At 49.4% G+C, this 22579-nt stretch overlaps 1 long non-coding RNA gene across 1 annotated transcript; it reads left to right on the top strand.

Moving 5' to 3' along the window:
• The first annotated feature begins 20839 nt into the window (after positions 1-20839).
• Positions 20840-22131, top strand: LOC123577343. The gene is made up of 2 exons (XR_006701814.1): positions 20840-21293; positions 21695-22131. It is a non-coding gene; the product is annotated as an uncharacterized LOC123577343 (long non-coding RNA).
• The last annotated feature ends 448 nt before the right edge of the window (positions 22132-22579 follow it).

Genomic DNA, 22579 nt, shown 5'->3' with positions numbered 1-22579 from the left:
TCGTACTCTGGTTAAAGCTTGTTCCTGTTCTTAGGAAACACACAGTGAAATAACAAGGAGCATAAAGAAATAAGATGTTTGGAAAAGAAAAAAATGAAAGGAAGAAAGAAAGAAAGAAAGAAAGAAAGAAAGAAAGAAAGAAAGAAAAAGGAAGGAAGGAAGGAAGGAAGGAAGGAAGGAAGGAAGGAAGGGAAGGGAAGGAAAGGGAAGGGAAGGGAAGGGAAGGGAAGGGAAGGAAAGACCTCTTCCACGAAGCCTGTTCTGACTTCCAAATTGGAATGGACCCCTCCTGACCTTGTGACCCTTCTGTTTCTCATTCTATTTGTATGCTTTTCTCCCCCACCAGACTGTAAATCCCCAAGTGGGGCTATGGTTTAGGATTCTTTGCACCCCAATGCCTAGCACAGTGTCAAGCCCAAAATAGAATAGGTACTTAATAAACATTTGGGGAATAAGGTAGAATGAATGAGTGAATGAAATGGCAGTAAAACCATGGTCGTTATAAGAAGAACACTGATACCCAAGGCCCCTGTTTCTGCCCTTGAAGAAAAACATAAAACTGGAAAAGGTCCACTCTATGAAATCTGGAGGGTGAGGGGTGAGGATTCAATCTTTAGGCTCCTGGAGGATGTGAAGAGGTGAGCAAGTACCCATTCACAAAATAACAAAGCATTAAAACTCAGATCTACCCTCGAAGCCCAAAAGTATCGCCCAGGGTAACAGTAAAATCAAGCACTGCTTCCACGGGAATCCAAGAGCTAATGCAAGCTGGAAAACACAAATAGGCTTTCTAATGGTTGAAAATAATTCACTCATGGCTGACCCAAGTCCCATTTATGCTTTCATTTAATGCTACAGATAATGCAGGAGCACCTATTCATAGGCGTGGGGCCAAAGTACGAACGTGAACCGTATTGGTCCTGCCCCGAAGGAGCTTACAGTCTGATGGGAAGACTGATGTATGCAATGATTTATTCGGTGTATCTCAGGCCATCGATGGGAAGGAATAGCTTTTGTAGTGTTTTGTTTCCCGTATGACACAGACTGATGTTTTTGGAAAGTAATGATCAAAAGAAGCTACTAGAAAATTGGAAATTAAGAAACATATACAAAATACAAACCCTGGATTTTATAATTATAGGAGTCAACAGATTTAAAAATACTGTCAAATTGCTGTAACTATTTCTAAACACTTACCATCAATTTCTCCTTTTTTTAACTTATTTAATGTTTATTTATTCTTGACAGAGACAGACAGAGAGAGACAGAGCATGAGCAGTGGAGGGACAGAGAGAGAGAGAGAGAGAGAGGGAAACACAGAATCCGAAGCAGGCTCTGGTCTCTGAGCTGTCAGCACAGACCCTGAAGCGGGGCTCGAACTCACGAGCCGTGAGATCATGACCTGAGCTGAAGTCGGACGCTCAACCGACCGAGCCACCCAGGCGCCCCCATTAATCTCTGTATTATCTTATCCTGGAGTGGTAATTGGCCAGCAGGACCCACAGGCCACATTTGGATCAGTGCTGATAGGTACCACAACAAGTCGGCTGAATTAAAAGAGACAATCAGGGGAGAGCAGGACAAGAAGTTTTTAAGGAAAGAAATCATTTCGGAACCAAGCCCACTCGCTTGCTTTATTTTCCCCAAACCTTACCAACCCCTCAGACTAGAGGACTCTTTTTCTCTTCCTCTCTGGGACCTGTTTTCTAAAAACAAAAGCAGCCCACATTTGCTACCTCCTCGCCATGCCAGAACTATTTCCTAGCCTGGAACAGCAAAGCAGCGCTTACTTTTTCAAACTTCTCCTATAATATGTGCATCTCGCGACGAGAGGTAGTGTTTTAGCTCTCCTTCCCCGTTAGATTTCAAGCTTCGCCAAGGGTGAGAGCTGTACCTTATTTGCCTTAATGCCCCTACAGCACCTGCTATAAAAGCTTTAACCATAGTAAGTACTCAATACCTGTGGGTTGAATAACTGACAAGAAGATGAATAGTGAATAAATAAGTAAACCAGCCAGTACTCAGTGCCATCAAAACATATCAGTGAGATGGGCTATGTTTTAACTATGTACTAGGTTAATGCTTCCCTTTGGACTTGAGCTGCTGGAATCACTTAATTTTTCTATGCTTGGTCCACATGTGAATTCCACCCAACATCAAATGAGTGCTGGGTTAAACAGACCGGGATCGGCATGTGCGGTAGATGTGAATTCCCCCAGGCAGGTGGCAGGTCTGGAGACCAGAAGACTCGACACCGCAGGGCCGAATGTTCTCAAAAAAGAGCCTATGTCCTACGCCCGGAGAAAAATGACATATACTTTGCCCCCCACAAAGAAACAGCTCCAGTGCAGAGACCCAGAGGTATCTGGATCGAGCCACCAATTTTGAGCCTGTCCTTTCTCTCATATTTTCCACGCTTCTTTTAATTATTGTATCCAACTCCCCCCACCCATCGTAAGAGAAAAATGGAGAACTCAGTGGTATTGCGAAAATATTTCTAACCTAAAGAGGCAAAAGGACAAAACGGTTGCAGCTTCCAAGATGCTTCTAGTTTCTCAGAAGCTCTTGCTGCCCTTGAAGCTGGGTTCGTGGAGCAGCCAGGACTCCCGGCATTCTGCAAGCAGCCAGTTATCTGGTGAGTGATCAGTAGGCTCCTGGGAGGAGGCCCAGCTGGGATTCCTTCCAACCCGTGTCTGCACCACCTGTAACTCTGCAACACATATGCTTGCCAGAAGATTGTCCCAAGCCCGAGGGGATGGGGAGGGTTGCCATTCCAGAAAGAACCAGCAGCCAGCTTTGGCAGAGAAGGGCGTCCTTGTGCAATGGGAAGGAGTCAGGGCTTCCAAGTAAGGGCACTTCGCCAGCCCTGGTATGCAGATCCAGGATCCGTGCCCACTGAGCCTGCCCCAACTTGCCCGCAAGAGAGAGGCCAGGGGGAGCCGGGAAAGGTGTCTGTCCCCCGCCTCCTTCCAGGTCCAGCCAGCTCTGGGCTCCTTTGAAGTCCTGGGCCGGAAGGCATGGCCAGTCCTGGTGCCGAGGTTTCTTCAGTGAGCCTCTGGGATTTGGTTCTTTCTTTCTCTCTGGAAGGTAGACCAACACAAATCAGAAAGCACAGGCTTTGGACTCAGATAAACCTTGATTCAGATTCTGCCTGGGCCATGCACTGGGTTTACAACCCCCCCCCAAAAGTTATTCAACTTCTCTGAAACGTGGAGTTCTTATCTCTGAAATGGCATTAACTTCATGCAGAATTTCTCAGTCTCAGCCCTGGTGACATTTTGGGCTGAATAGTTTTTTTTTTTTTGGGGGGGGGGGCGGGGTCTTTCTGTCCTGTGCGTTATAGAAGGTTTAACAGGACTCCTGGCCTACCTGCTAGAGGCCAGTAGCGTCGCCCCTCCCAGCTGTGACAACCAAAAATGATTCCAGACCCTAGCTAATGCCCCTTGCGGGGAGCCAAATCGCCCCCAGCGGGGGACCACTGACCTACTTAGGATTGTTGTTTTGTACATATTATTGCAAATATAGAGTCTGGTGCCTAAGAATGAATGAATGAATGAATGAATGGCTGAAAAGCACTCAAGAATTATTAAGTCCTTTAACAGATGTCACCCCTGCCCCGCCCACATCCCTCAGCACACTCATGGCTGCGTCCCACGAACACCTGAGACTCTGGCCGCAGGAGAAGGGTTAGCCTAGCAACAGGGCAGATTGGGAGCTGATGCCCTCGGACGCAGCCCTTACCCACTGATGGCTGAGGTTCTGGTGGATCGACACCTCAGCGTCCTGGCCCCTCAGCCAGGAGAGAGAGTTAAGACGTGTGCTCTGACTGCCACCCCAAATTCCCCGGGGACATCGGATGCCACCGCCACAGGGGTCGCGGCCGGGTGGCACACACTCCCACCTTCCCTTGCTTGCTCCCTCGCGGGTATTTCCAGGAATCACTTCCCGAACGCTTGGCACAGCTGTCTCCAGCTTTCTTGTGTTTCTGTCTTTTAGTCACTTAGTATATAAAACCTGTGACTTTTATTACTATAAATGTCCTCCCTAGCTTGCTGACTCACCAGGCTTCTCATTTGTATTTACCCAGGTCAGTGTTTTGAGTGTTGTTTTTGGTGCTCGCTGCGGCAGCACGTATACTAAAAATTGAGTTTTGTTTTTGTTTTTGATTTTGGTTTTGTTTTGTTTTGTTTTTTTTTAAGGACTTCAGATAAGCTAATGTTCTGCGCTGGGAACTGCTGAAAACGCTGGGGGACACACCCCCAGGCAGTCTCCATGCAGGTCACAAAAATAAGGGTCCAGGCTTCTCATTGGGTTCCAAACCCAGCCTGCCCCCCCACACACACACACATTGCTACCATTCGGCTCCTTCTAAACTGCACATCGGACGACATCTGCCGTGAATCCTACAGTCTTGTTTATTGTTGAGACTTCAGCACCTAGGACCACACTGGCACGTGGTGGGGACCCAGGAATGTTTGTGGAGTTAAATCTCTGGATGATTCCCCGTGTTATCAGTAAAGGATGCAGATCGGAGTCGTCCACCCTCTACACAAGGCAGGTGTCTTATTCTCTCCCCAACTTCATCTGGCTCCACTTGCCCATTCCCCCTTACGTCAAAATGTGCACACTCGACCTGTACTTTAACACCCCCGCCCCCATACCATGCCCGGTGTGTTCTTTTTGTGACTGTGCTTCCGCACGTGTCGACCTTCCACTTGGACTGCCTTTTCCAGATCTTTCCCTTGCTGATGCCTACAGGTTCCCCACAGGCTGCTCAGCCCTGACTTCCTCCTGGGGGTCTGCCCTGATCCCTTCTCTGCTGCCATTTCACGATCACGAATTGGGGGTTGCTCATGAATCTCCCCCACTGGAGAGAGGGAGCCTCGAGCTAAGGGGCCATGTCTTTGAAATGGAGGTGTCCCCAGTGCCTGACACATTTTCAGTGCTCAGAAAAGAGATGCTTGTGTGCTAATGAAAGTAATAATGTCATAATTTGAAGATGCTTTAGTATGTGGATCGGTGTTTTCCAGAGACACAAAACCAATAGGATATGTAGAGATGTATGGAAAGAGATTCGTTATGAGGATTGGCTCACGTGATTATGGAGGCTGAGAAGCCCCACCGTCTGCCATCTGCAATCAGGAGGCCCAGGAAAGCCAATGGTCTAGTTCTAGTCCAAACTTGAAGACCTAAGAACCTGGAGAACCAAAGTTGTAAGTGCCAGACTACGTCGGAAGGCCTGACTCCCTGGAGCACTGATGTCCACGGGTGGGAGGGGGTGGATGTCTCAGTTCAAGCAGAGAGCAAACTCTCCCTTCCTCCTCTTTTTCATTCCATTCAAGTTCTCAAGGAACTAGAGAGTGCCCAGTCTCACTGGTGGGAGCAATCTCCCTTCCTTGGTCTACTGGTTTCAGTGGGAACCTTTGCCAAAAACACCCTCAACCGCCACACCCAGAAATCATGTTTACCAGCTAAGCATCCCTGAGCCCAGTCAAGATGACACATAAAATTAGCTGTCACAGTATGCAATCCCCATTCTCCTGAATCAGCAACTGACTTCTGCATGGAGAGAGTGTTTGGTAAATCCCAGGGACTCCCTGACTGCGAACCACCTTCAGAAACACGAACCACAGGTACGTGAACCACGATACCTAAGCCTCCTACTATTATGGGTTAGCTGTGCTACTGATGGGAAGAATGCACAGCCTTGGCCAAGGAATAACGCGGCCTGCCACCCCGGCCTGCCGAGAAGAGGTGAACGCAAGCTCCTCCCACGTTGCACAGCCAAGTGCATGGCTGTCCTGAGGACCCAGAAAGCCATTTGGAGGTTGTGCTCTTCATCGAAGTGAGCTCTTTTGACCTAGAATAACATCTTCAAGATGGAATGTTTACAAATTCAACACCAGGCCTTGAATCTTAGAGCTTGTGGTTAGTCCTAGGGAGCTGGTTTCCCAGAAACAAAGGGTGGAAAACAAGGGAAGGTGAACTGGTTCTGTTTTGAAGGCCCAATTAATGCCACGTTGAAGTCCTCTTCAGAGAAAAGGATTCAGCTATGACAGAATGACCCCTCCTCACTTCCCCACCCCTCTTCCACCATTACCCTCCCAAAACAAAGCTGGCTGAAGCTCTTCCCTCCAGATATTTCTTTTCCAAAACAACCCTGAGACTTGAATACAATCACCCTGTGGAGAAGGACATCATAATGGCGATGAAGAACCATAATGAAAGGAGAGTTTCAGTTGCATCGATCTAATCGTACCATCAGCAAGCGCTGTGCAACTACTTTTGCGACCAGCTCACACATCAGGAAGGGCTTGTTTCCTCCTGAAAAATGACAGTATTTATCAGATGAATATGTCCACCAAGACAGAGTGCAGGAGTCAAATGCTAAAGGTGGTGTCTGAAAGGTGATAGATGTTCACATGAAAATAAACCTGCTGAACCTTGTCAACAGAAGACACTAACTGAAGTATCTTGTGAGTCTCTTTCGCTGAGCGAAGAATTGACCAAAGTTTATTTTCAACAAAACAGTGGACCTGGATCTTCTACCGGGACCACCTAAAATATTTCCTCAGTTTCAACTACTTGGTCTCTGAATGCCCTATTGTTACTGTTTTTGTCACAAAAGAGTCATGCATAATTCATCCCCCTCCCCGACCCATTCCCCAAGTCCGTGAGTCACTGGCCTGTCTGTAACCCCATACGGAAACCTGAATGTTGCCTTTTTCTTCCTCTGCTTCTAAAGGGCTTCCACTTGACCATGCATGATCACGTATGCCATCACAACCACACTGCACACGTATGATCTAAGCAGCACAGGAGAGTCCCCTCAATTCCACAGTTGTTTGGGATGGAATTCTAGGAGTTGGTCCATTGAAAGCCATGAAAGCTCCATGTGGAAACAGGTGTGGAAACTGGAACTTCCTCAGAAAGAAATCACAGAATCACAAGATGCCCAAGCTGGAAGTAATTCCCAGAAACCACAAAACCAGCCACCTCACTCAATGATGGAGGACGATTCCCTAAAACCCAGGGAAGATGTTTGAAATGCCCAAGTCCCAGTGACAGGGAAGACGAGCCATCCTGGGACTCGCCTCCTGATGTTCACACTATTGCCCTTTCTACTCCTGTGTGCCACCTCCCCCTTCAGCATTCCTCTTTCCAAATCCCTCAGCCTTCCGAACATTCCAGCCTGGCATGGATGGCCTCAGGCATTGCTGACACGTTAAGCCGACAGTTCAGACAACCTTCAGGAAAGGTTTACTAATGAAACCTCCTTTCCCATGCAAGGACTACACCATCTCTTGTTACTTTCCCACCAGTAAATCCATGTGGACTTTATCAGGATGCTCACAAAGCTGCTTACCCAGGGCCTTCCAGATACTGAATGAAGTAATCAAGGGCAGAGTAGGGCCTAGATTCTGGCCTCCTGCCTCCCTGTACAGCATACTTTGGACTTGAAAGTCCCCTATGCCCCAGTGTTCCTGCAGACAGATCTCAGAGAGGAAACGATGGTTTCCAGCATTCAAGTCTCAAACCATTTTTAAGCCCACATGCTATAAAATACCCCATCCTCCATGACTAACACCAGCCAGGGCAATCTCTTTCAGCCGGAACCCTCCTGGAACCAACTTCTCTTGCTAAAGACAAACACGAATCCAACAGAAGTAACAGCTCTGCTGTTAGAATAATATGTTGTTACTTCTAGGGCTCCACAAAATAAGAGGTAATTCTCTTTTTATGTGCTGTAGTAGCAAGGATGTTTAAATGTCATCTTTATTTTGACAGTATTTCAGAAGAAGGCAGGAATGCCACATTCCATTTAGATAGTCTTTTAGTTTACCAAAGACCAGGGCCTTTCCCTGTTGGATTCTCTTGATGGACAAAAGCCTCCAAAATGGCAGGGTGGGACAAGGGAGAGGGGAAGAAAAATATGTACATTTTTTAAAAACCATGGGTCTCATGAGAAAAAACAAACAAACAATTAATTCTGACATAAAACTGGAGGGTCAGGAACTTGGCAAAGTTGCATCAACAGCACTAGTGATTTAAGCTAGGTTTTAGCTTATTTGACCCGTAGTCCTGAGACTTACCTTCTCCAAAGACTCCGCTCCCTGACTAATAGTCTCAAATGCTATGTGGTTTGCTCACTTTTTTGATAAGTCATGCCTAAGATATGATGACCATTTCAATTCTTAGGTAGTTTAGCAGGCAGATTTAGACAAATGGTATGCACAGAAAGAAGGCCCTTCACCAAAAAATCAGTAAATAAATAACGAAACGAGAAAATGAATAACTGATCGTGCTCTATCTTGGGCTGGGGAAGAGTGTCAGCTGACACAACCCGTTTCGCAAGCACGACGGTGGAGCCAACTCAGAGTTGGAAGGTGCTCAAGCCCTTTGCTAGTCATTCCTGGAAATAACTCAGGGAAGAAATAACATAAGTAAAATGTCCGCTGCACAGTTAACCAGAAGGGAGAGCGGGATGGGGGTTAATGCATGGGAAAATAGGTTGCCCCCTGCCTTGTTGACTAAAATAGGGGAAGGGTTGTGGGCAAAAGTTGGGAATGAAACCCTCCACGTCCAACAACTGAGCTGAGCTGCTTTGAACAGTATCAGTCTGATGACGGATGCAGCCATTATCAACAATAAGCACGCAATGTACGTAAAAACGTAGAAATACTTTCAGTGAAATATTAGAAAATTTACAACAGGCTTGTCTTCCCCTGTTTAGGTTGTTAGAACAAAACAGCAAGGACTGGCGAGCTTATGTCCTCCCATGGTGGAAGGGGCTGGGATCTCTCTGGAGCCTCCCCTCTAAGGCTTTTCATGAAGGCTCTACCCTCACTGGTTTGAGCATGTCCCAAAGACCCCACCTCCTAATAGCATCCCATCAGGCACTAGGATTCCAACATATGAATTCGGGGGAGGACACAAATATTTGGACCATAGCAAGTATGGATATTTCAAGTATAATAATTGGAAAATATGCCACTGTCCAGCTTCAAAGACTTCACTGGCTTCCAAATGGGTTTTAGCACAGTCTCCTTGATATGATCATTGGGTTCTTCTTTGTCTGGTCTCTACCTACACCTCCAAGCTTAACTCACCCCATTCCCTAACTGCCCTGGCCCTGAGTATTTAGAGACCTTCAGAAATTGTCCAAACATGTCACCTTTCAGTAACCAACGGAGGCATCACCTCTTTGAGATCACTTCAAGACCTTCCTTGCAACCAGGCTCCCTGCCTCAGCATTTCGACCGTCCCAAGGAGACCGAGAGCTCCTTTTGAGCTGAGATCTTGTCTACTTTACTCATGGCACCTGGCTCAGTGGATGTGCTTTGGATGGATGGATTGAAAACAGAAGGATCGGGGTGCCTGAGTGGCTCAGTCGATTAAGCGTCCAACTCTTGGTTTTGGCTCAAGTCATGATCTCACTAGTCAAGAGATTGAGCCCCACATCGAACTCTGTGCTGACAGCCCAGAGCCTGCTTGGGAATCTCTCTCCCTCTCTCTCTCTGCACCTCCCCCTTGTGCTGTCTCTGTCTTTCTCAAAATAAATAAATAAGCTTTTTAAAAAATGTCTTTAATATTGTGGAGAGTTTGTGGTGGTAACAGGCTTCTGGAGATATAATTATTTGAAGTGTAAAAAAAATTGGTTTTTAGTATTTCACAGAGTTTTTAGTATTTCACCACGATGAATTCTAGAACATTCTCATCAGCACAAAAAAAGACCCGAAACCAGTTAGCTATCAGCCAGCCACAATACCCCCATATTTCCCCAGCCATAGGCAACCACTAATCTACTCTCTCTTTCTATAGATTTACCTGATCTGGCCCTTTCATGTAAATGAAATCATATCATATTCGTTCTTTTGTATTCACTTTCTTTCAATTAGCATGCTGTTTTCAAGGTTCATCCATCTTGTAGCGGGGATCAGTGCCTTGTTCTTTTTTATGGCTGAATGAATGATACCCTGCTCTGCGGATATACCATAGTTTGTTCATCATTCGTCAGCTCATGGACATTTGGGCTGTTTCCACCTTTTGGCTGTTTTGAATAACACTGCTGTGAACATCCATGTACAAGCTCTTGTATGGACGTAATATTTTCATTTCTTTTGGGTATATGTCTGAGAGTGGAATCACTGGGTCACATGGTAACTCTATGTTTAACTTTCTGAGTTGTCGCAAGGTTGTTTTCCAAAGTGGCTACACCACTTTCCATCCCGCAAGCAGTGTATGAGTGTTCCAATTCCTTCACAACCTTGCCAACACTTACTATTTTCGGGCTTTGGGATTATGGCCATCCTAGCGGGTAGTAAATGTACTGTGGTTTCGATTTGCATTTCCCTGATGACCAGCGACAGCGAGCATCTTTTTGTCTGCTTATTGGCCGTTCGTCTGTCGACATTGTTTTTAAATCTTTTTTTTTTTTAACTCGGAAGAATGTTTAGAATGAAAAACAGAAGTAGTCTCTTTCTCACAAATACGAAATGCAGAGGAGATCACACTGAGCCTGTGGTAATAACCACCAAAGGAGAAAATTACAGAAAAGTGCCTTAATGACCCACAGGAGAAAAAAGAGTTCACGAGCCTGCTTTTGGGGATGAGTGTGGGCTTCAGCCCCGGAGTCGGATGACAAGGCTCCGGTCCTGATTCTGAGTAGTTACGGGGCTTCTTTAACTCCTGGTTTCCACGTCTGTAATATGGGATACTAACAAGGCCTATATTGTAGGGTTGGTATGATCATTAAATAAATGGCACCCACATCAAGCACGCAGCACGGCCCCAATAAGAACCCAATAAATGCTCGGTGTAGGTTAATTAAAATAATCAGGTATATTTTTTAACTCCAGGACTTCCAGAAGACTTGATTATGCAAATGTGCACTAAGACTCTCAAAGAAGAAAGAATTTGTTTCCCAGATAGACCACGGAACCCTTTTCTCAGAGGTCATGGGGCAGGGCCCATGGTCCAGGGCACGTTTTGGAAACCGCTAACCTACCCCCTCCCTCGCTCTTGTCAGACGGGGACCCGGGCCCCCAAAGAATGGGCCCAGGACATTCAGCGACGTGACAGGAACAAGTCAAGCTAACACACTGCTGAAGGAAAGATGGTCTATTCTCCTGCCTTGGCAAATAGACTTTCATAACGACCCGGAAGGTCAAGTTCAAAACTTGGGGAGAAGGGGGCCCCTGGGCCGAGGCCACACCACATCCCCTCCCAGCCTGGGCTGCATCCCACACTGTGGCGACCCTTGTTCACATGTACGGAGACCCCTCTGGCCGCACAGGTCCGGGCTTCATCCACAGCCCCCCGCCGCGGTAGTCCCTCCCCAGGATCCCTCGGAGCTCAGAGCCCAGGAGTGTGATACCAACAGCAGGATGGTTTCTCAGCAAGTCAGCCCCAGAGGAGAAGCCTGTGTGTCTGGATAGGAATTAGAGTTCCAGGCGCCTGATGCGTGGAGGGGCGTGGGCTCCGCGTGGTAGTCCCTGAGCCCTACAGAATCTTCACCCTGCAGGGACAGGTGTGGGGAAGGGAGCTGCTAGCATGGGCCTCTAAAGGTGGAGCCCAGGGTGCGGGCACTCAGCTGGCTCTATCCCTCTGAAGGCCAGCAGGATTGCCACAGGGAAAAATGCCTGAAAAGCCATGCCTGAGAAATGAGCCTGCGTCTGTCTGTCGCTCCTTGGACAACAAATAGGCTTTTTAACCAAAGCAGGCCTCCAGTCGCCCTGGGGATGATTATGCCAGAGATTCAAGAGCTCCAGGAAGACTCCACGTGACCCATGCAGGCACACCAAGGTGACCTGGGGAGCCCTTTTCCAGCCCTCCCCTACCCCCATTTGGTGAATTAGAGAGGATCCGTAAAAGCTGGAAGGAGGCTCAAGGCTCACATTATCTGTGGATGGTTTGCTACATGTAAATAATAAGAACTTTACGGTGGCAAGCAGATTGTACATTATCATTAGTATCATTTCAGCCTGCTTTATGGCTCCTCAGCTAGTTGGAAACATATTTTTAGTTCTAATATCAAAACCTGTCAGAATTTGTTTTGCTAAAGCGAACAGAACGATACAGGTCAGATCAATTATTATGAAAAATTCAATTACGAAAGTGCCATATGTGGGTCCATAAAAAGGACAGCCGCGGCACATATGGCTGGAAAGCAGCGATGACATCGTGTCCCTGCACGTGAATGACAACCTCCTGCCCTTCTGTCCTTGTCACAGTGGCCATACTGGAAGGGGAAGTCCCCTCACCCACCTCTGGCCAGCCCGTGCTCCCCTGTGCCTCCCAGAACCCCCATCCTCCTGTCACCCCAACCCAGGGGACCTGGAAACCAATTTAATTGTGTTTGTCTGCAGAGGACTTAGGTGACAGGACTTCCAGTACCCCCAAGGGCACTGAGACTTTTAAACAGGAGACAAAGAAACGGGTTAGACAATTAAATAGAAGCTCCCAAGTTTGATTGGATGTCCTACCCCTCACCGGGTGTGTGAGTCAGGGGTAAAGGACACCAGCTCGGGGACCAAACTGGCTGGAGTTAGGTCCCTACTCTACTGTTCTCTCTCTTCATGTGCCAGTGAGCAATTCATTCAGTCCCTCTAAGCCCCGGTTTTCTCATCTGTAAAATGGGGATAATAATGTCATCTCCTTTGTGTACCTGTTGGAAACACTAAATGAGACGATGCATGTCTAAGTAGCTCGGGGGGTGCCTAGTCAACATTTAAAGACTCGATCCACACCCGTTATTATGTTTACATCCTTGAGAGGCAACGGGTTTGGTGGCGAAGTCTATGATTTAAGTCAGGAAATCTGGATCTGCCTCTCGCTCTCCAACTTTGGGTTAGTCAGTTCACCTCTCTGGACCTCCATTTCCTCATCAATAAACTGGGGACAATCACATCTATCTGACCGAGTGGTTCCAGGCTCTAGTGACCTACTGCATGGGGAACGTGTTTGCAAACTATTACGCACTACGCAATCATAACCGAACGTTGTGATCGTCTCCAAGCTAGCCCTGAGGCTCTGGGAACACTGGGCAGGTGCCATCTACATGAGTTTGTCCGGAATACAGACGGTCCAGGCGCTTGGGTGACACCTAAGGGCAGCCTAGGAGTCTCATGATGCAGAGCAGAAATGAGGCACAGAAATGTGGAAGCCTGAACTGCAAAGAGTCTGAGATGTATGGCACAGCCATGTTCAGAAAGGAATGGCTTGACTAATTGTACTTACCGGTGTAGCATCTTTCAAATAGACTGGGTACATATATATATATATATTTTTTTTTTTTAATCCCCCAAATTGATATGTGATAGCACAACTTCCTTTCAGGCCTACAGTCCACAATGGCTTTGTCCTTTGACACCATAACCCAAGAGATCTACATCAGTATGGGGTTGCCCAGACACACCATAATGGCGGCCCATCTTGGGCTGGCCAGACCTTGCCTTGGTGTTTGGCTGATGGAGGCAGCCAGGGATCTGACCGCTTGGCTCCCATCATGGAATTTTTCAACCTTCTGGTCCGCAGCTCTTGGCTAGCAAATACGCTCTGCAAGCCCTTCTACCCTGGTCGTCGTCCAAGGCAAAGCGAGGCTTCCTTCTTGGACTCTCGGGCCCAGGGTGTGTTCCACGTTCTTATCCTGAATCTCCGGCTCCATGCAGGCCTCGGGGACACACAACCAGGAGAAGGGACAGCGAGAGGAGCTCTGGAGAAAAAACGAAAGGAAGGAGGAGGAAGCAAGCCTGCCCCTGCCCCTGCTTTGCCCCTTCAGGTGAAGGAAAGGAAGGGCCTCGTCAAGGTTGCACCAGAATGAGCCCTCTGGGGAGGAAGCGGGTCGGGTCGTGGAGAAGCTGAGGCTTGCAGGCTCCGGGAGCCCCCAGCCCAGCGGGCAGGGACAGCCATGGAGATGGGAACTCCTGGTAGTGACCCCAGCTGGCCTGGGGGCCCTGGACCCCCTCCTCGTTCCCTGCTCTGCTCTCTACCCCGGTTTCCTCTCAGCTGGGGTTAGAGAAAAAAACCACAATTAACACAAAAAAACCCCTCACGTGTGTCATTTCAACATTTTGTTTGCTTGGGGGTGAGGGGAAGTGGTGGCTGTAGCTAACCAGGCACATCCTCCCCTCCCAGCCTCCTGCTGTGCTCAGCTGCCCTCCCTCGGGCCCTCCTTTCTTCCCCACCTCCCCCCTGCAGCCTGCCTGCCTTTCTCCCCTCAGTCCTTGTCCTCCGGCTGCTTTTCCCCTTCCCCCTCTAGGAACCCTCACACCAGCCCCACCCCCACCCTCCTACCCCTGCTCCCCTCCCCTCCCCTCCTCTCTGCTTCCCCATTCCTCCTGATCTCCCCCCTCTCTCCCCCTTCCCTTGTTCCACCCTCCCACTTAATCCCTTCCCCTCTACTCTCTCTCTCTCTCTCCCCTCCACCTCCCCTCTGACCCCCCTCTCCCCTCCTTCCCTCGGCTCTCCCTCCCCCCTCCACCTCCTCCCCTCTGCCCTTCTTCCCCCCTCCAACTCCCCTCTGTTCTCCCTCCTCCTCTTCCCCTCAGCTCCCCTCCCTCTCAGTTCCATCAGCTTCCCTCCTGCTCTTCTAGTCTACTTTCCCTGTCCCCAGCCCATCTCTTCAAGATGTCCTAATGGAGACTTTCTGATTTCTCTTTTTCTGGATTCTAGGACTTTAAAGGTAGTGTAAAATTGCACACATAGCTGTCAGAAGGCCTTGATGCTGGTGGGGAAAGAATAAGAAAGAAGGGATCATGGCTCAATTTGAAACAAGGAGAAGAAGGATAAGGATAGAACGATTTTTATTGGGAATTTTCTAAGAATACAGACTACTTCTCACATTTCTTTGTAGCTTCCACAGAGCCTGGCTTTGTGCCTAACCCACAAAATATACCAAATAAATATTTGCTGACTACGTGAATAAATGAATGGATGAAAACTGAAGCAAAATGTGGTTTTATTTCATTCGAGCTCACGGCCACCGCGTCAGCTGGGTCAGAGAGCAGAGGGGCGCATCTTCCCGGAATCTCGGGATCTTGGAAATCCTCCAGCGAAGGTACTGTGTTCATTCACAATTAGCATAAGCATCATTAAAATGAAAACCCCGCTGCTAGGGTCTGCCCTCTTCAAGGCGCCAATATTTTCCTTATTTACGTTACTAATTTTCGTGGCACGCCCTCTTTTACGAACACAGGTAGAGTCCTAATCCACAGGTCCTGCCCACCACGCGGGCCATGTCTGCAGATGCCCGTGGCAACACCGGATTATTTAACCCATCCCGTTTCGTCCAGCTGGTCCATCGGCTGGATTCATGGAACTCAACCTTCCGACAAATATTTGTCCCCTCCGTTTTTTGCCCGAGTCTCTGTGCTGAGTACTTTACACGGACTGTCTCATGTAATCCATACAACGCTCTGAAGAAGGCACTGGTGTTATCCCAACTTTGCGGACGAGGAATCTCAGGCCCGGGTTGATCGAGTAGATTCATCAGCCACCCCCATTCACCTGTCTCGGGGGTAGCTCCCAGGACATGGAACTCCCAGCTCTCCTAACCAGGACAGTCCCTGGCCAGCTGCCCCAGTTTTCTCGGGACTGGGAAATTTCCTGGGCGTGGAAAACTGGGGCGGTCCCGCGCAACCTGACGAGTCGGTCTCCCTACCCCAGTCACGCAGCTGGTAAGCCCCAGAGTGAGTTTCACGGCGCCCCGTGTCTGACACCAAGGCCCCACTTCTTCCCACCCTGCTCTGTCCGGCCAACCTCCAATCCCACATTTTGGCTCCTTCTCAGATGTCACAGTCACCTCACGCTCCATGCACCCCCCCCCCAAGAATTCTCTCTTCCCCTAAAACCAACTATGGTACCTCCGTACCCATGGAGTGCATCCCCAAAGCACCCTGAGAGTCACTTCCAAATCTCCAGAGCCCTTCCCTTCCTGGTGCTCCCTTCGACCACCGCTCTGGTTCCACATCTTCAGCCTGAAACTCCCGGAGCCCAGAGGTTTCTCTGCCTCTGTGTGTTCACCCGGCACACCACCCTAAGGTGTATTCTCTAGAACACAGGCCTGAAAGAGAATACACGGCATGGCCTTGCAGCTGGCAAGTCACAAAGCCAAGGCAAAGAGGATGAAAAGGCAGAGCTCAGTCTAGTGAGTTCTGGGCTCGGAATCCTGCAGCTGCAGAGAAGGGGCCACTTCTCCGCAGGTCCTCCAAAGGCCGCCGAGCTCGCACCTTCTATACCTCTCTGATTTCCTCCTCGTTCCTGGGTTCTCCGCGTACTTGCCAAAGCACCATCCCTTGAGAAGGCCTGAGTGGACATTTCTCCAAGGAAGACATCCAGATGGCCAACAGACACATGGAAAGATGCTCGGCATCACTCATCATCAGGGAAATGCAAGGCCATGCCACAATGAGATACCACCTCACGTCTGTCAGCATGGCTAAAACCAACAGCACAGGAAACAACGGGTGTTGGCGAGGATGTGGAGACAAAGGAACCCTGTGCACTGCTGGTGGGAGTGCAAACTGGTGCAGCCACTCTGGAGAACAGTATGGAGTTTCCTCAAAACATTACAAATAGGGTCACCCTATGATCCGGCATTTGCCCTACTGGGTATTTACCCAAAGAAAATAAAACACTAATTTGAAAAGATATACGCACCCCTGTGTTTATTTGGAGCATTACTTACAATAATCAACGCATGGAAACAACTCAAGGGTCCATCAATAGATAAATGAATAAGGAAGATGTGATATATACATATACATATACGTATAATCATGAACCATGAGATCATGACCTGAGCCCAAGTTGGATGCTTAAAACTGACTGAGCCAGCCAGGTGCCCCAAGATCTCATTCTTTTTAATGGTTCAGTAATATTCCATTGTATGTCTGTCTGCATATCTCTGTCTCTGTCTCTGTCTCTCTCTCTGTCTATATATATATATATATATATATATATATATATATAGTACTCAACCATTAAAAAGAATGAGATCTTGGAGCGCCTGGGTGGGTCAGTCGGTTGAGTGTCTGACTTCGGCTCAGGTCATGAATCTCACGGTTTGTGAGTTTGAGCCCCGTATCGGGCTCTTTGCTGTCAATTCAGAGCCTGGAGCCTGCTACAGATTCTGTGTCTTCCTCTCTCTGCCCTCCCCTGCTCGTGCTCTGTCTCTCTCTGTCTCAAAAAATGAATAAACGTTAAAAAAGAAGTTAAAAAAAAAAAAAAGAATGAGATCTTCGGGCGCCTGAGTGGCTTGGTCAGTTAAGCATCCAACTTCGGCTCATGTCGTGATCTCACGGTTTGTGAGTTTGAGCCCCACATCAGGCTCTGTGCTGTCAGCACAGAGTCCATTTCGAATCCTCTGTCCCGTTCTCTCTGTCTGCCCCTCCCCCCACCAAAAAATAAAAACAAACACACAAAAAAGAAGACTTTAAAAAGAATGGGCTCTTACCATTTGCAACACCGTGGATGGACCTAGAGAGTATTGTGCTAATTGAAACAAGTCAGAGAAGGATCAGTGCCATAGGATATCACTTACATGTGGTATCTAAAAAAAAAAAAAAAAATGAGTAAACAAACAAACACAAAAGCAAAACCAGACCCATAGATACAGAGATGGTTGCCAAAGGGGGCAGGGTGGAAGTTCAGGGAAAAATGGGTGAAGGGAAGTGGGGGGTCCGGGCTTCCTGCTACAGCAGGAATAAGTCACAGGAAAGAAAGGTACAGCCCAGGGAATACAGCCAGCGGTGTCATAATCATTGTGTGGTGACAGACAGCGGTTACATTTCTGCTGAGCATAGGACAATGCAGGGCTGTCCCATCACTACGTTGTACACCTGCAACTGTGTACAATGTGACTTGTGACAACCGTAATTCAATTAAAAAAGAAAAAAGCAGGTTCCTGGGTGGCTCAGTCGGTTAAGCGTCTGACTCTCTGATTTCTGCTCGGGTCATATCTCGCGGTTTGTGACTTTGAGCCCCATGGCGGGCTCTGTGCTAACAGTTCAGAGCCTCAGAGCCTGTGCTGACAACTCAGATTTGCTTTGGATTCTGTGTCTCTCTCTCTGCCCCTCCCCTGCTCATGCTCTGTCTCTCTCTCTCAAAAATAAACATTAAAACAAAAAAAAAAATTTTTTTAAGAAAAAAGCTCCGCCCCTCGCCTCTCTTGTGCTCCCCTGGGCCACAGAGCAAGTCCAAACTCTAAGACAGCCCAGCTTCCCTCCCTGCCTGTGAACCCACCACAAACCCGCTGGGATGGTCCTCGCAGACGTCCGATGGCCTCCACATTTGCCCCTCTGTTCTGTCTGCCCCCCTTCCGGCCGCCTCCATCACTGAGGCTTCTGCCGAGCACCTGCTGTGGGCGGGGCCTCAGGCAAGGGCATCCATACAGGAGGAAGACACAGCCCCCAAAATGAGTGGCTTTCACCCCGGCTGATGCTCCACTACCCTCGTCCCCTCCTCCAGACCGCTTTTCTTCATGACTTTCCAGAACCTAAAGCTTGCACAATGACTTTCGGCACTTAACTTGTCGAGCTCGTTTTCTCTGGGTCTTGGTTTCCTAATAAGACTGTGGCAGGACCAGAAGGCCTCTCGTCCCGGCACCCACAGCACATCTGGTCTTGCTCGTGATGCCTCCCCGGGCACCCCCCCCCCCACCGAAGCACATACCACCTCAAATACTGAACCACAGCTCAGATTTTTAAAGTTCAATAGCTAAAGAGAACAAGCAATTGACTCGCTTTTCGTTGGTTCAAAGAGCTGCGGATTCCCTAGCACAGGCCCGACATTCCTTACGGGGGCCCGTCCCGGAGTCAGGGAGGTCCAAGGGGACCCCTGCTTCCTCCCCAAACTGAACAGTGGACCATAAATCACATATCCTTGATGTGTGACCTCGAGCAAGTTCATTGCTTCACCGCTCTGGGCTTGGAATCCCGCAGCGGCAGAGAAGGGGCCGCTTCTCGCAGGCTCTCCAAAGGCTGCTGAGCTCGCCCCTTCTATGCCTCGCTGATTTCCTTCTCATTCCTGGGTTCTCCGCACAGCACCGTCTGCTCAGGAGACAATGAAGGCCCTGCCAGTGTGAAAAGTGGAAAGATTCTCTCATTCGTCTTTGTATTAAGTCCCAGGCTGAGAGAAGCTCGTGAAAACGGCTAGTTCACCCGAGATGAAAAACCACACCCTGTAAAAAATAAAAGGGGGGAGGTGGGAGCCGGGTCTCAGGGGCTCCCAGCTCTCCTATGGAGATAAAGCTACTCCAGAAACTTCAACAGTTTGATGTCAGCCCCTCGGAGGGATCCCTGAGCCAGTTACCATCTCAGAGTGAGACGAAGTCGCGGGCGGGCCTCTGAGGAGCCAGCACCAGTTTTGCTCTTTTGTGGGGTCCTCCTCTGGGGGACACACGGGCCGTGAGGTTCCCACTGGCCTCCCCTTGGAGAGCTCCCTTGCAAAGACGAGGAAACCCCAACTGCCTTCCAAGGAGAAAGGCTCTTAATTCACAGGAAACCCTCTTGATCTGCTGAGCCTTTGCCGGGCGTGGACGGGCGAGGGTAGGGCCACAGGCCGGGGCAGAGTCGAACTGCTTGTGAACCCATCTCGAGACTTGGAACGGGTGGACAGAAACCAAAAAGGGAAGGAGGAGAAAAAAGAGAGGTGGATGGAGGAAGGGCCAGCAAACCGGGTGAGTCTAGGGCTCTACCTGGGTGGAGTGGCCAGGAAAACATGTGCATCTTGGCCGCAAAGGGGTGCGGATGTGCCTCCAAGCGCTGGCCACAGCCAGGGAAACTGACCGGGAGGTTTGAGCCGATGGGGTATGAAGTTCTCTTGAAGGTTCGATGCTTTTACGTCGGCTATCTGGAAATGTCTAAACACCGTGACGCCTCCGAGGCGGACGATGACTTTGCCCTATAAATACAGCCCCTGTTCAAGCCATTAAAGAGCGTGTGGACAAACCGAACCGAGAAAGGGAGAGAGCAGGGTCGGACGGCGGAAAGAACCAGATTCCTGGCAACTGAAACATAGTCCTGTAGGAACACGGAGGGTGGCCATGAAAAAGGACCCTTCCCTAGATTGTCAGCGGGAAGGACACAGAAGGAATGACGAGGAGCCCAGTGCAACCTCCCACAGACCATTCTGGGCTGTAAAGCTTCTCTCTTTCTGGGGTTTATGCTTTCCGTTCCATGCATGTCTTTCCGCATACTGACCGCCAAAGACAAGCCAGGCACTGTGTTTGAGGCAGAGATGAAACAGACAGGACCCTGCTCTCTTAGACAGAACACAGACAACAAACAAGGGGAGAAGCACGTGAATGAGTGAGATCGTCTTAGATACCATTAAATAGCCCATGAGCAAAAGAAAGCAAAGGAACGGGATACAGAATGACCTGATTCAGGGACTGCCCGAGAGGGAGGGGTCCAGAAAGGCCTTTCTGAGAGAAGCTTATCTGAACCGAGACAGGGGCAGTGAGGAGGACTCAGCTGGAGAAGGTGCTGGAGAGAGACACCCTGAGCAGAGACAGGACGTGCAAAGGCCCTGGGGAGGGCAGCAGGGCTGGTGGAGGGCTGGGGGTGGAGAAGCAGGTCGGGATGAGGGCAGGGGTGGACAGGAAGGGCCCGCGGGCTCCTGAAGGCCTCAGTGAGGAAGACCAAAGTGGGCAGCCACCTGGTACATCGTGGTGGACTGGAGACTTTCCCCTGAGCTGGGGGGGCCATTTCTCCCAGAACAGAACCCGGAGGGAGCTCGGCCCCCAGAGAGGCAGCTCCAAGAGCCGTGCTTCCAGAGAAGGGCCAGCAGGTGGCTCCCTGAGAAGATGGCCCTCGCTTTCTGCCACCATGGCTGACGCCTTTCCTGTTCTAAGGTAAGAGCACTTTTTCCCACTGAGCAAAAAGCTCCTTTCGCAAACATCCACTTTGCTGGGCTTTGTTTTTAACAAAAGGAGCCCATAGCACCCAGTACAACGGGGCTGTCCAGGTGACTCACTGTCTTGCATACTGATGGGCTCCCAGACAGCTCCCCCCAGCCAGCTGGCCGCTCGGAGCTCCATTCCCAAGCTCCCACTTTTTCAAAGCCCTGTGCTCAACCCGACTGGCTTGGTCACCCTCCTTCCCAGACGGACAGTCCTGGGGAAAAAGTAATGCCAGGCCACAGGCTCAACTCCAGCTCTCCACAGAGCAGTCTTGCCCAGGAAATAATGGCTTCGAGGCGCTTACAGCCCCGGGGGGTGCATACAAGCAGGAGGAACAGAATGAAAGAGGCAGGCACCTGTTTGCTGCTTTCACCGAGATTTCCTCGCAATGGTACGTTTGCTTGTGTGTGTGTGTGTGTGTGTGTGTGTGTGTGTTTAAAGAAAGGCAAGAATTGCTCCAGACCTCTTAACAGCACTGGCCACAGTTGCTCGGTGTGAAAGAAGGGGCTTCAGGGACTGGCAGGCATCAGGAAGCAGAAGGCTACAGGACTTGTCAGGGAGTCTGTGGAATCCATCAAGGGGCCACAGGTCATGATTCAGCAGTTCATTTTGACAGCTTCCACTGGGGCAAATATAAGGTAGACATGACTTTGTATCTGCCTGAGCCCCCCTCCAAAAAAAAAAAACAAAAAACAAAAAAAGAAACCACATCCAGGAAGGGGCCTGGGTTGATTGCTTTCAGCACTGAGGAGGAAGAGAGGCTTGCCATGCTAAGTCCACCTTTTCCCAAAGGGCCACGGATGTCCTTTCTCCAACGTCTGGGAGGATGAAGCAGGACAGGGAGCCCACAAACTGTCGTTGAAGACGTGCTCTGCCTGCCCCTGCTTTGCTGGCAACGTGCGGTGTTTGGACAAGATTGTCACAGTGTTGAGTTGGAGAGCCACCACTGGCCGAGTCTTCCTCTGGCTTTGCTCTGGCCGCCTCTCTCTCCAGACCCAACCTTTCAAATGGCTCCCAGCTGCCTCCACGTTCAGCCGAAAGCCACCGGCCTGGACGTTAGGCCCTTCTTAGCTTGAACCGGCCTCTTGCCCTGGAACGCCTCCCTGGATCTCTTCACACCCGAGAGCATCCACCATCACTGGTTTCCAGAGCACCTGAACTCCCAGCCCTTCCCACCCTGATCACTGAGTGACTGAATTTGAAGTAAATATTTGTTTAGTGTCACCACAGCTAGACTGTTGGGCTCTGCATGGGGAGGGACCGGGTCTTTTCATTGAAGCACTCAAAGGAGCGCTTTTAAATTTAAATATATTTATATTGGGGCACCTGGGTGGCTCAGTGGGTTAAGCCCCACTCAACTTTGGCTCAGGTCTGACTTCAACTCAGGTCATGAATCTCACAATTCATGGGTTTGAGCCCCATGTCGGGTTCTGTGCTGACAGCTCAGAGCCTGGAGCCCGCTGAATTCTGTGTTTCTCTTTCTCTCTCTCTGCCCCTTCCCCACTCATGCTCTGTCTCTCAGAAATGAATACACCTTAACAAGATTTTTTGATAAATAAATAAATGTTTGTGTCTTGCTCAATGGCTGACTGACTCGAGGTTCTGCAGGGATGTTCCATGCCCTGATTTCTCTGGACACACACCTGTGTTCTGTCCACATCTGCCACTCCCTGAGTG

This window comes from Leopardus geoffroyi, chromosome D2, assembly GCF_018350155.1.
Source record: "Leopardus geoffroyi isolate Oge1 chromosome D2, O.geoffroyi_Oge1_pat1.0, whole genome shotgun sequence".
Classification (NCBI taxonomy): Eukaryota; Metazoa; Chordata; class Mammalia; order Carnivora; family Felidae; genus Leopardus; species Leopardus geoffroyi.
Note: the sequence above shows the minus strand (reverse complement) of the source record. Positions and strands in the feature narration are given on the sequence as shown.